This window comes from Mytilus californianus, unplaced genomic scaffold (genome assembly GCF_021869535.1).
Source record: "Mytilus californianus isolate M0D057914Y unplaced genomic scaffold, xbMytCali1.0.p SCAF_1, whole genome shotgun sequence".
In the NCBI taxonomy this organism is placed as follows: domain Eukaryota; kingdom Metazoa; phylum Mollusca; class Bivalvia; order Mytilida; family Mytilidae; genus Mytilus; species Mytilus californianus.
This window is the reverse complement of record NW_026262581.1, coordinates 79,149,793-79,164,170: the sequence shown is the minus strand read 5'-3', so window position 1 is coordinate 79,164,170 and position 14,378 is coordinate 79,149,793. Positions and strand designations below refer to the sequence as shown.

The window sequence follows — 14,378 nt, the reverse complement described above, 5'->3', positions numbered from 1 at the left end:
TATGCCGAATCAAAATAAATTTTTCTTATCTTAGCCAAGTCATTATTACGTGTATTCATCAGAATCTTGACTTTATACGGATTTGAATATTTATCTTTGGTCTCTTTTTGATGTACTGCTCTTTATAATTCTAACCATTTTATCTGACTCAATTTTTAGTATTGGTTGTTCTTGATGAAGAATAATCCAAAAAGTAGCATTTGGCACAGCAAGAAAAAAAGACGCTTCATTCTGGCGTACAGGTATACTTCTATTAGATTACTCAAATTACTTCTTCTTTCTGTATTGTCATTTATGAGCATACAATTAGTATAGTAGTCTGTGACAAATATAAATCATAAACACTAATATAAACCAAGAAAACTAATTTGAATATATACAAGCAAAAGCAACTAAGAGTCACCTGTCCTCAGCTTGTTTGATAAGAAAAAAACTGTTCTTTTCACTTGCTACATATATGAATGATTTAGCAAGACCACTAGTTTTATCAGTATATCTAAGATTAGAAAATTTAGGACTATCTTTATCAATATCAATGAAAAGATTTATACGAAAGTTTTTGTAATTTTGACAGTATAGTGAACATGTTTTTCGTAATCTATGGTTTCAACGGTTATAAACATTCTTTGGCATCATGATAACCTAGATATTTTGACACTTTTCTATAAGTTAGTTATAATCACTTTAATACATGTATGTTGATTTTTATCCACAAAAAAATTATTTCAAAATTTGTTTTTCCTCGTTTGAATTTAATGCTTTTATAAAGATAAAGTTTGTTCATGTATTATTTTCATTTGAATTCTTGTTTTATTTTCCATTAATTCTGAAAAGAAGTTACTTAAAATATTTGTTTTTAATTGTGTTGAATCTGTGATAAATGAGAATCATGGTTAAATTCATTCGAGTACGGTTAAAGGGTTTATGTGGTCAGTATTTAATCTGCTAGATATAGGATTCCATGCTTTTATTTTTGATATATTTCTATGTATCCATGTATGGCATTTCTGTATTATATGTTAGAATTAGCTAAAAAAAAGTGGCTGAAAAATTGGTGAACCGCACTCTTTGCTTCCATTATTTTATATTAAGGTGTCAAAAAATAATAGTCTGTATCATTTAACATAACTGCCAATTGACAAATTATTACAGCTATTCTAGAAATCATATTTAATTTCAAGAAATACGGTAAGGTCATCGGCATACAAAAGACTTTTTTTCGATACCATAATTGGTTGTCCGTAGACATTTTCGGTGATCAGATTTCCATGATAAAGGCTTTCGACATTTTTTTACCTATAATTGATAACTTTTTATACATTGTGACTTGGATGGAGAGTTGTCTCATTGGCACTCATACCACATCTTCTTATTTATATTTACCGAACCAAGGATTTTTAATGATAAGTTATTTTTTTTAATTTTATAGACGCAATTTTGATTTAATTTCCCCTAATGGAATATTTGTGTCGCATATGATATCAGAGAGCAATTATGTTTGTTGCAACCATACTTATAACCTCGTTTACCGGCGAGGGCCACTGATGAGTCTTTTGTAGACGAGACGCTCGTCTGGCGTACAAAATTTCAATCCTGGTATCTATGCTGAGTTTATTATACAGTTTTACGTGTATTTATAACTTTTATAACTGTTAGCTCTGATTGTTTTTGGTGGAATTGCCGCCGCATATTCGGTACGTATCACTTTGATTGACTTCTAGGTCAAAGTTTATTTGTTTTATATAGTAAGCCGATTTATGCGTCGATTACGTAGTGATGACGGATACAAAACAGAAGTTGAAAAAAATAAATCCTACACATAAAACATCTGTCTTAAAGTACAGCATCCTTCAGCTAGATAATGAATGTCTTTACTTGATTAGTTCAATTGATAATTTTCTATATATACCGATCACCAATGTAGCTTATAAAGTATACTATATATTTAATGTTCTGTAAATATAAATAAGAAGATGTGGTATGAGTGCCAATGAGACAACTCTCCATCCAAGTCAAAATGTATAAAAAGTAACCATTATAGATCAAAGTACGGCTTTCAATACGGAGCCTTGGCTCACACCGAACAGCAAGTTATAAAGGGCCCCAAAATGACTAGTGTAAAACAATTCAAACAGGAAAACCAACGGTCTAATCTATATAAAAAACGAGAAACGAGGAACACTTATCACCCACACCAACAAACGATAACCACCGAACAAAGGGCTCCTGACTTAGGGCAGGTGCATACAAATGCAGCGGGTTTCAACGTTCTAACAGGCGCCAAATTGATTTATGCATTTTGCTTTTTTAGTGTAGCTATTTCAATTTTGATGTTGTGTGTTGTCAACTTGAATACGAATATATAGTGGCCCTTAATTGGAACAATAAATATACTAACTTGACAATGACCTGTGCTAATTTTTTATAAAACGATATATGTATACACCTTGAGGGCGTTTTAGCCTGAATGACTGTATCTAATTTACACTAAGATATTATTGTCAATGCAGAATGATAGTTTTCAATAATTTAGGAGGGGGTCTATCAGCGATTTTACCATATGTTATTGAAAGTCATGATAAATTCAGGGTATCTAATTTCATTTAACGACATCTTGGTGTAAATGGAATACTGTATGATATCTTGAACATCTACCATGTTGAGGGAACTACAAGTATCCGTGGATACAATCAAGTAATATTACATTGAATTCACTCAAATTAGAACGTTCATTCTTTTATCACATGATATTGCAAATTGAACAGGCAGATGTTTTTAATTAATAAATGCATTTCGAGCATATCTTCCAAATGTGTACTTTAATTGCATCTGGAATTTTGTTTTAACAAGTTACTGTTAATTTGGGACTGCTGAAATTACACGAACGCTCCCTTTCTATGTTTATTTGTTAAATAGTCCAAAGAATTACTTCAAAAACAAAAGAAGAAAAAGATTGCATCGCTAACATTTAAGTGGGTTTATAAATTATTGAAATCAGTTTTGGCTACGATACAAAATATTAATCCTGGTATCTATAATGATTATTTACAACCACTGGGTCGATGCCACTGGTGGTGGAAGTATCCTCCCCTAGGGTATCACCAGCTCAGTAGTCAGCACTTCTTTGTTGACATTAATAATCATTTATATGGTCAAAATTGTAAATTACCTATTCACAAAACTCTGAATTTGTCGAAATACCAAGGATTTTCCACCCAGGAATATATTACCTTAGCTGTATTTGGCATAACCTTTCTGAATTTCGGATCTGATATGCTCTTCGTCTGGCGTACAAAATTTTAAGGCTGGTATCTAAATGGTAGACTAAAGGAAATCAGAAGACAAATACATACATGATTTGTTAGAAATTTGAAACTTGTAGTTAAAAAAAATAACAGGGACAACCCTTCGAGGACAAAGACAAATCTGTGATAAAACAAATATTTGAACAAAATGCATGTCGGAGTTCTAATTTCTGTAAGGACCTTGCAGTTACCTTAAGGTTATTACGGAGCTTTCTGTATCACGCATGTAATTTATAAAGTGTTGTGTTCATTGTTTAATTTCAGGACATTCTCTGGTACTTTATTTGATATATGATCGTTACATCTACATTCCCCTTTCTAAGTCATATTACAGATTTCCATGTAAATGATTAGAATGTCTTACTACATGTTTTACAGTTTTTGTTATGTTTGAGTTTACATGATGATACTTATTACTTGACTTAATTAAAAAAAAATAGCATTATGTTTATATCTGATATAAACTCAATACAATTATCAGTTAACAGTACAATTATCAGGACAGAATGTTGTAGAGAACAGGAAAACGACTTTTTATAAATTATTTTTAAAATTTGATGCATAAATAATCAATATTATCAAAATGGAGGAGCTATCCACATTAAATGCGTATTGGATTATAGGTAAGTAATATGATATAACAGGGGTATCTATTGACATTTTCCTCCAAAAGATTAATTTCACTATGCTTTAACAATAGGCTTCGCCCTTTCAGAATACCATTTAGCAAAAACTGTTTTCAAGTTGCGTTTGAATTCATCCCTTCAAACTGATCAACCCGAGAAAAGAATAGCCCATTGCTAAAGTGAAAGGTTGTTAGTTTGAGGTAAATGCAGTGTAACAAAATTACTTACACCATCCAATTCCAGTGATTGACTTTATTTTTCAAAAGAAGGTTGGGGAAAAAATCCACTTGGTTATTTTGCGTGTAATTCTAAATGTCACAAAAAAAAAACGTCAGGAGTAGTAGAAGCCTAAAACTTCATTTGAATCGTTTGTTTATATCTTATTACCAGATTTGGCTACATAACAATCTAATTGTTCGCCTAATGTTTCCCTTCATGAAGAACCAAGTATGGAATATGGATATGTGTCAGGGGTAAGATTGTCAATAATAAAATCACCCACCAAAGACCAACAAACACTAAATTAAATGCAAAACTTATTTTCAAATCCTTTGCCAGCTGTTGTGTTTACATCCAACTTACATTTGAAGCTTCAGTAGTGCTTCGGTACTAGCATAATTTATAGCATATACTTATCTAACATTCACCGTCCATAAATTCAGAAATAAATCAGAAAATAAGGTACCAACTCTTTCAGCCAAAGTTGACCCGACATCCTTTTTGGTCACTTATCTCCCAACGATTCAGCGTATTTACGCATCCCTGGCTTTCAAATGTTTAGCTTTGAGCGTTCCTGATGACGGTTAACCAAGAACAGGGCTACGGACGAAAGAAATTTATAACGGAACTATAAACAAATGTTATACAAGTGGGGGGTTTAGCTAGCTATAACACCAGGTTTAATCCACCATTTTCTACATAAGGAAATATCTGCACCAAGTCAGGAATATGACAGCTGTTTTCCATTCTTTTGATGTGTTTGAGCTTTTGAGTTTGCCATTTGATAGGGGACTTTCCGTTTCGAATTTACTAGGGAGTTTTTTGTAATTTTTCTTTTTATTCCATTTTCTAGCACTGGGTCTATACCGCTCCTGGTGGACTGTTGATCCCCGGCGGTATCATCAGCCTAGTAGTCAGCGCTTCGGTATTGGCAAAATGTATAACATATATTTATTCAAAATTCACCGTTCATAAATTAAGAAACTATTCTACAATAAAGTTCCAACTTTCTCAGGCAAGGTTGATATTTGGCCATTCTGTTTAGGTCCTTTTTGGTGATATAGCAACTAACAATTTAGCGTTTTTACGCATGCCTGACTTTCAACTATTTAGGTTTGAGCGTTCCTGGTAAGGTAAATCCAGAAAACCTCTTCAGACGCACGAAAGTTATAAAGTGTTTATCTAATTCAACAAACTTCTCTAGTAAATATAATGGATAAAAGAATCAAGAATCTAAACACAATAAATAGCATTACTATATGAAATTATAACTCCATGAAAAATGTTTATCGTTTAAAACAAATAACAAGTTACGGCTTGGCGCTAATGCGATATTTTGACATACTAATTCAACGATATTTCTATAAGAACTTTAATATCAAATGGAGCAATTATAATAGAAGACATGTCATGTTGTCAACTCAAACTTGTATAATATCAATGATAAGCTCATCATAAATACCAAGAGTACAATTGTGTATGTCTACAAAAGAATTATCAGTGATGCTCGAATCTAAAAAGTTAAAAAGGCCAAATAAAGTACGAAGTTGAAGATCACTGTGCACCAAAAATTCCTCAAAATTTTGTCAAAGCTAAGGTAATCTTTTCCTGGGGTAGAAAATCCTTAGTTTTTCGAAAAATTCAAAGTTTTATAATCAGTTAATTTATAATTATGACCATATCAATGATAATTCATGTCAATACAGAAGTGCTGACTACCATAACACAGATGTTGTATACATTTAAGTTTCTTACAACACAAACGATAAAAATCAAAATCCTTGTATTAGATACACCTATGAGGGCGTTAGTTTAATTGAGGAGGGTATTCTTTCAGTGATTTGACCATATGTTATTGAAAAGCATGATAAATGCAGGGTATTCAATTTTATTTAACGACATCTTGGTGTAAGTCTGTAATTTCGTCTTCACATAATCTAATTAAAACGCAAATTTAAAAAAAACATACTCGTACAAATGTCATAAAGGAAACGCATTTAACTAAGGTTTCTTTTCGGAGGCATTTAAGTTAATATCCTGATTATTTCCTAAAATGATTTCGTATAAATTGATTGGAGAAAAACACCTATAATGGGCAACGTCGCGGTCAATTAAACCAGAGAGAGAATGTTCTTAAGGGCATACGATACAGTAGCAGGGGCAGATAATAACGTTTTCAAAACTTTTCGTGTTGTTTTCGCGACGTTGTTTATAAGAACGCTGTAATTTCGCGATATTTCTTATAAGAACGGTAACATTTCGCGACGTCGCTTTAGATGTAGTCACATTTGCGGAAAAATCACTGACGTCATAAATCCAGTTGTGCGAATTTCATACAAAGTACCTGCAATGAAAGCGACCATATCACGAGAGTTGTTACATTTATTCATTAATAAATAAGTCAACAGTATTATTTTGTAATATAAAAAAAAAATCAAATCAACATTTATAATTTTGTGGGTTTTTTTCAATTTCATATAGGAAATTAATAAAAAGATATGTAAATAATAATAAGTCAATGAGATAGATATACAACTAGAGAAAAAGGCCAATACGTAATTTAGATATCAACAGACTGTTTTCCTCAATATATAGTATCTATAACAGTTGGCCAACCCCTCAATCGTATGCAGAATTGTCATTGTTCGGATAAATCTAACAGAGACTACCAACAAAATAACAAAATAACATAATAAATAACGACAACGCCTCATACTGTTCCTGACTTTTAATAAGTGCAATAAAAAGTTGCGGAGTTTATAACGTTTTTTTTTTTTTTTTTTTTTTTAATTTAACCCAGTGGAATATATATATATGTGTATGAAGAAGAACTGTCAGTTAAAAAGACACAGTTATAATAAGCCCCATATGATATACCGAAACAAGAAAGCTCCCGTTGACGTGCTAAGAATATCTTCTCTTGTACATAATGAGAGAAAACAAATAGAAGTATCGGCACACAGGAATTATGAATATGACAGATGAGAAAAGTGTTCACACTATACAACTACAAATATGAAGTCATTTTGTAAGGTAGTTTCTGGGAAAAGTAACAAAAATATTTGTTGGACGACCGGACGGACTCCTAGAGTGGGGGCATAATACAGACAAGAAAGTTGATTATCATATGTACCGTAATAATAAATACCCGAAGACAATCTAAGTTAACTTATCTATTGATATAGAAATTATGCAATCTCATGCTCTAATACCGGCTGCTGTACTTCCTATGAAATGTTATACTACAACGTAATGGACTATTGAGACAAATATGACATGAATTTGCACGAAACAGCTCGAAATATTATCTTTTTAAAATTGTTCTGAGTAGTTTATAAGCTAACCCGAGAAAATATGGGTGTGGTTGCCAGTACATATTATGCCTACATGTATAGAGAAAAATTTACCATCCATGCTCTCACCTACTGATTGTTACCAGGAAAATTTGTCAACGAAATCGATATTTGTGTTGTTATTGTGCATATCTTTTATTTTGATAATTCTGCATTTAAAGTACAATGTAGTATGACTTTAAATTAATCGAAGGCTAGGAATTCAACATTATCGATTTCGTTGACTTCGTATGAAAAGGAAAACCATAGATTCGGGTTTACAACAAACTTATAACTCTGATAACATTTGAAAAAAAAGGCAGGACAGGAGTTTTGAGTTAAAAAAAAGACAGGATGAGCAACTTGGCAAAAAAAGGCAGAATGACAATTTATGTAAAAAAAGTCAGGATAAACTAATAAAAAAAAAAGGCAGGACCGAATAGAGTGAAAAATAAAAAGGCAGGACAGAGATTACAACTAAAATAAAATGCAGGACAAAATTTTTCATCCTAGCCCCCAATAAAAATCAAATGGTAGCTCCCTTACTTCATGTTTGTTTCATATTTTTCATGTCGGGGCCTTTTGAATCATTTAAACTATGCTCAAGCTGTATTGTCTACATGAAACAATTCAGGACAGAGATGCAAATTATTTCTTAGATTTATCTTTTTTGTTTCTGTACATTTCTCGAAGTTATTTACTAGAATACTTTTAAGATGCTATTTCTTGATTAAGAAGACGTTTCATGTCCAAATTTCGTACCATTTCATAAAGGTTTGGCAAATATTCTATGCTATTTAACGAGTTACCAGCTTTATAAATTTTGATGATTAATATCGTTTCTTTTGAAAAAAAACATTGGCTATACCACTGAACTTGACAGTGTTAATCGTGTACGGCGGGAATGATTGCACGACGTTGTTGCGATCGAACTTATTTCAACGTAATTTAGCGCCCTATTGTCAAACGGGACGATTGCCATTAAAAATATCAAGGTCTATGGCTTTTGTTGAAAAAACAAGCACATGGAGCAGTATTTTTTTTCTTTTGCAATCAATCAAGTACTGTTTCAAGAACGCTCCGCCAAAATTTTAAGAAAAAATCAACGATAGAATTTTTTCTGCACTTCTGTGTAGACGCAAAAATATTTTCAACTTCTTTATTTCACTAATAGTAATATAATTAAGGATATAATTATTAGTTTTAACCTTAAAATTGTTACATTGTGTTAATGTCATGGATCAAGGGAACATTTTACAAAAAACAACGAGGGATCTCTACTGTATTATATGCCCTTAATGTCCCTTTTGACGTCATTTGAATTTATAGTTAAGTTTTCTAATTTAAAAGGACTGTTGATTTCGGACTGCTGAAAACGCAACAAACGCTCCCTTTCTATGTTAATTTGTTAAATAGTTCAAATAGTTACTTCAAAAACAAAAGAAGAAAAAGATGTCATCGTTAACATTTAAGTGTGTTTTTTTTTTATTTGAACCAGTTTTTGGCAACGATAACAAAACGAAAATTTAACATAATCTGCTAATATATGGAAATATTAATAAAAAAAAAGGTTAATAGAATCAGCTTCTTAACTCAATCTCCCATTGTTTTTTTTTCAATATTAAATTTTGGTAGGGTATAACAAATGTTTGGATTTTTTTTATGCTGAAAGGTGAAAAGGAGACTAACAGACAAATTTTCAACTTTTTAAATACGTTTTTGTCTCCACCAGTAATTTTGAGATCTGACTTTCTATGGAGTTTACTGGAAAAAAGAGATCACTAGTCCGATCACTAAAAAGTACATTTTTAAAGGAGATTTGTTTTCCAAATTTAAGAACTGAATATCGCCTTACAGTGTACTACATTCTTATTTTCGATATATACATCTAGACAATATAGAAAAGTGATTTTAAACGGTTTCGTTAGATAAAGAATCCATACGTCAATGGAAATTTCTGGCGTACAAAATATTAATCCTGGTATCTATGATGATTATTTACAACCATTGGGTCGATGCTGGTGGAATTATCCTCCGAGAGGGTATCACCACCCCAGTAGTCAGCACTTCTGTGTTAACATGAATAATCATTTATATGGTCAAAATTGTAAATTACCTGTTTACAAAACTCTGAATTTGTCGAAATACCAAGGATTTTCCACCCAAGAATAAACTACCTTAGCTGTATTTGGCATAACCTTTCTGAATTTCGGGTCTGTTATGCTCTTCGTCTGGTTGGTATCTAAATGGTAGACTAAAGGAAATCAGAAGACAAATATATATATGATTTGTTAGAAATTGTAAACTTGTAGTAAAAAAATAACAGGGACAACACTTCGAGGACAAAGACAAAGCAGTGATAAAACAAATATTTGAACAAAATGCATGTTGGAGTTATATTTTCGGTGAGGACCTTGCAGTTACCTTAAGGCTATTAGGGAGCTTTTTGTATCACGTATGGGATTTATAAAGTGTTGTGTTTATTGTTTAATTTCAGGTTATTCCCTGATACTTTATTTGATATATGATCGTTACCTCTACATTCCCCTTTCTAAGTCAAACTATAGATTTCCATGTAAATAATTAGAATGACCTACTTCATTTTTTACAGTCTTTGTTATGGTTGAGTTTATTTGAAGATATTTAGTACTTGACTTAATTAAAAAAAAAATGTATAATGTTTGATATAAACTGTATCAGTTAACAATACATTTATCAGGAAAGACTGTTGTAGAGAGCAGGAAAACGACTTTTGATATAATTATGTTCAATAAGCCGTTTTCCTGTTTGGTGCATAAATAATTAATTTCAACAAAATGGAGGAGCTATCCACATTAAATGCGTATTGGATTGTAGGTAAGTAATATAAAATAACAGAGGTACTCCAAAAGATTAAGTTCACAGCTTCAACAATAGGCTTTGCCCTTCCAGAATACCATTTAGCCAAAACTGTTTTTCAAGTTGCGATTGAAGTCATCCCTTCAAACTGATCATTTGGAGAAAAGAATAGCTCATGACAAAAGTAAAAGGTTGTTAGTAAGAGGTAAATGCAGTGTAACAAAATTATTTTCACAATCCGATTCCAGTGATTGATTTTATTTTTCAAAAGAAGGTTGGGAAAAAAATCCACTTGGTCACTTTGCGTGTACTTCTAAATGTCACAGAAAAACGTCAAGAGTAGTAGCAGCCTAAAAATTCATTTGAATCATTTGTTTTCATCTTATTACCAGATGTGGCTACATAACAATCTGATTGTTGCCTACTGTTTTCCTTCCTGGAGAACCAAGTAAAGATATGTGTCAGGGGTAAGACTGTCAATAAAACAATCATCCACCAAATGTTTAACACAGAACAGTGCTTCGGACGAAAGAACTTTATAACGGAATTATAAACAAATATCATACAAGCGGGAGGTTTAGCTAGCTATAAAACCAGGTTTAATCCACCATTTTCTACATAAGGAAATGCATTTACCAAGCCAGGAATATGACAGTTGTTTTCCATTCTTTTGATGTGTTTGAGCTTTTGATTTTGCCCTTTGATAGGGGACTTTCAGTTTTGAATTTTCCTTGGAGTTCTGTATTGTTATTTTACTTTTTATTTCGTGTTTTACCTCTGGGTCTATACCGCTCCTGGTGGACTGTTGGTCCCCGGTGGTATCATCAGCCTAGTTGTAAGCACTTCGGTACTGACATAATGTATAACATATACGTATTTAAAATTCACCGTTCATAAATTAAGAAACTATTCTACAATAAAGTACCAACTTCCTCAGTCAAAGTTGATATATGGCCATTCTGTTTAGGTCCTTTTGGTGATATAGCAACTAACAATTTAGCGTTTTTACGCATCCCTGACTTTCAACTGATTAGGTTTGAGCGTTCCTGGTAAGGTAAATCCAGAAAACCACTTCGGACGCACGAAATTTATAAATTGTTTATCTAATTCAACAAACTTCTCTGATACTAGTAAATATAATGGATAAAAGAATCAAGAAACTAAACATAATTAAATAGCATTACTATATGAAATTATAACTGCATGAAAAATGTTTATCGTTTAAAACAAATAACAAGTAACAGCTAGGCGCTAATGCGATATTTTGACATACTAATTCATCTAGATGAACTTTAATATCAATTGGAGCAATTATAATAGAAGACATTTCATGATGTCACCTCAAACTTGTATAATATCAATGTTAAACTCATCATAGATACCAGGATTACAATTTTGTACGTCTACAAAAGGCTTATCAGTGATGCTCGAATATAAAAAGTTAAAAAGGCCAAATAAAGTACGAAGTTAAAGATCACTGTGCACCCCAAATTCCGAAAGGTTTTGTCAAATACAGCGAAGGTAATCTTTTTCTGGGGTAGAAAATCCTTAGTATTTCGAAAAATTTTAATTTTTATAATCAGTTAATTTATAATTATGACCATATCAATGATAATTCATGTCAATACAGAAGTGCTGACTACCATAACACAGATGTTGTATACATTTAAGTTCCTTACAACACAAACGATAAGAGTTAAAACACTTGTATAAGATACACCTATGAGGGCGTTAGTTTAATTGAGGAGGGGGTCTCTCAGTGATTTGACCATATGTTACTGAAAAGCATGATACATGCAGAGTATTCAATTTTATTTAACATCTTGGTGTACGTACAGATACATTTCAGAGCAGTAAGTCTGTAATTTCGTCTTCACATAATCTAATTAAAACGCAAATTTAAGAAAAACATACTCGTACAAATGTCATAAAGGAAAAGCATTTGACTAAAGTTTTTAGGAGGCATTTAAGGTAATATCCTGATTATTTCCCAAATTGATTTCGTTCAATTGATTGAAGAAAAACACCCATAATGGCCAACGTCGTGGTCAATAAAACCAGAGAGAGAATGTTCTCAATGTCCCTTTTGAAGTCATTTGTATTTATAGTTAAGTTTTTAATTTAAAAGGAGAAAATAAATTGTCATATGTTTTTTTTTTCATTTTTCTTCAATGGTTTTATGAATAAGTTTTATCAATGCTTGTATTCTGCTTCATACAAAAAAAAGATCTTAGACGGAAATTGCGAATAAAACAACTTTACTTGACAGTTTCACAAAAGTAGTACGTAATAAAATAACACAGAAAATTAAAGAAAAAAAGTTGCATAATTTTTTTACCAATGAGTTGAAGTTAATCGTTTTCTTATTGTTGTCTCTTTATTATTCAGTAAATTTGTTAATTTGCATAATTTCTTTTATGTTTCGTATTGACGGATATCGGTAAATTTGATCGTAATCTAAATCTCTGTTACATTTGTTGTATCTAATAATAACAATATAAGCAATATCAATTTAAAATGACACTTTGTGAAATTTAAAATTATGTCTTTTTGGTCAAATTTAGTAAACAAAAGCTATTAGTAATCACGTCAAATTGAACCATAATAGAATTCACACACATGTATATATAAATAACAGAATTTATAACGAATTCTTTCGATTGTCATTTTAATATAAATTGGCAAAATTCATATAAAGTATTCACATAAAATATTTGTCTTTAGGGTTTTGCAAGCACTCAAAATACAATTAAACAATATCCGTACTGATTTGGTAAGTTAGATTAAATACGCCATTCTCTCTTGACGCACAAATCCAGTGCAGCTTCTCTTAGTGAGAGAAATCAGTTTGGCCGAGTAGAATATATAAATACGTAGCCACGTCCGTACTAATTAGAAACATGTATGTGAATGTCACGTGCTCTCTTGACGGACAAAGCCATTGCGGCTTCTCTTAAGGTGGAATAAATCAGTATGGGCGAGTAGAATGTATAAATACGAAGTCTAGTCCGATTAGAAACATGTATGCGAATATGACATGCTCTCTTGACACACAAAGCCATTCCAGCTTATCTTAGTGAGAGACGTAGGTTTGGTTGTGTGGGATATATGCATATATATAAATACGCAGCCAATTTCAAATTGATCAGAAAAATGTATGAGGACATGCCATGATCTCTTGAAACATTGCAGCTTATCTTGGTGAGTGACGTCAGTTTTTGACGTAAAGATACGCGTCCGAAATAAATAGTTGAGTTACATTCAAATATGTAATTGAATATACCGGACTTTCTTGATGCACAAAGCCGTTGCAGCTTCTCTTGATGGGTGACAACAGTTTTGGAATTAAAAACACGCAATCACTTCCGAAATGAATATCTTAGTCACATTCAAACATGTATGTGAATATCCAGTATGCAAGACTCTCTTGGTGCACAAATCCCTTACAGCTTCTCTTGGGACATCAGTTTGGTTGTGTGGAATTTAGAAATACGCAGTCACCTGACGCAGTCATGACTATGAGATCCAATCGTCAGTTCTTCCCATGAGGATCGTTTGAAGGGATTGTTTCAAAACTAAGAAAACGCATAGAAGTTTTACATATATTATTTCCTATCCTTGTCACCCCTAGGCTGTAACTTTGTCCACTGTATTAATTTTTACATGCATTTCATTATCATCATTTACCTGTGTTTTAAATACGAACAGGTTTATAAAATCAATTTACATTGATGTTACTCTTTAAATTACCATTGTTTACACAAGCTAATAAGCTCATAAGAAGTACATTTAGTTGGAAGTTTATCTTTGTAAAATGGATCACAATTAACGCTGAAGTTAACCATCTGTTGCCTTTGTTGATAACTTACTCATCTGTGAAAAGGATGTGTGTGCCCTATAAAGTGACAAGTCCTTATAACGGATCCTGGACATTTTATTGTTTCTGTCGATGCAACAATGTTTCACTAGGAAAGCTGTTATGAATGAAGGCATGACTGAAAGTAAGTAAAAAAGTATAACATAAATACCGAACTCCAATATAAATTAAAAAAGGGGAA

The 14,378-nt window shown here is 32.0% G+C and overlaps 1 protein-coding gene across 3 annotated transcripts in view; it reads left to right on the top strand.

Annotated features, from left to right (window-relative positions):
- The first annotated feature begins 3,901 nt into the window (after nt 1–3,901).
- Nucleotides 3,902–14,378, top strand: part of LOC127708427 (prostaglandin E2 receptor EP4 subtype-like) — a 33,869-nt gene continuing 23,392 nt past the window's right edge. The window contains exon 1 of one of the 3 annotated variants that reach the window (XM_052213328.1): nt 3,902–3,928. The gene's annotated coding sequence lies outside the window, so the exon portion shown is untranslated. Of the gene's footprint in view, nt 3,929–10,293; nt 10,339–14,078; nt 14,322–14,378 lie in introns of those variants that run through there. The other 2 variants (XM_052213306.1, XM_052213314.1) reach the window with 2 other exon arrangements.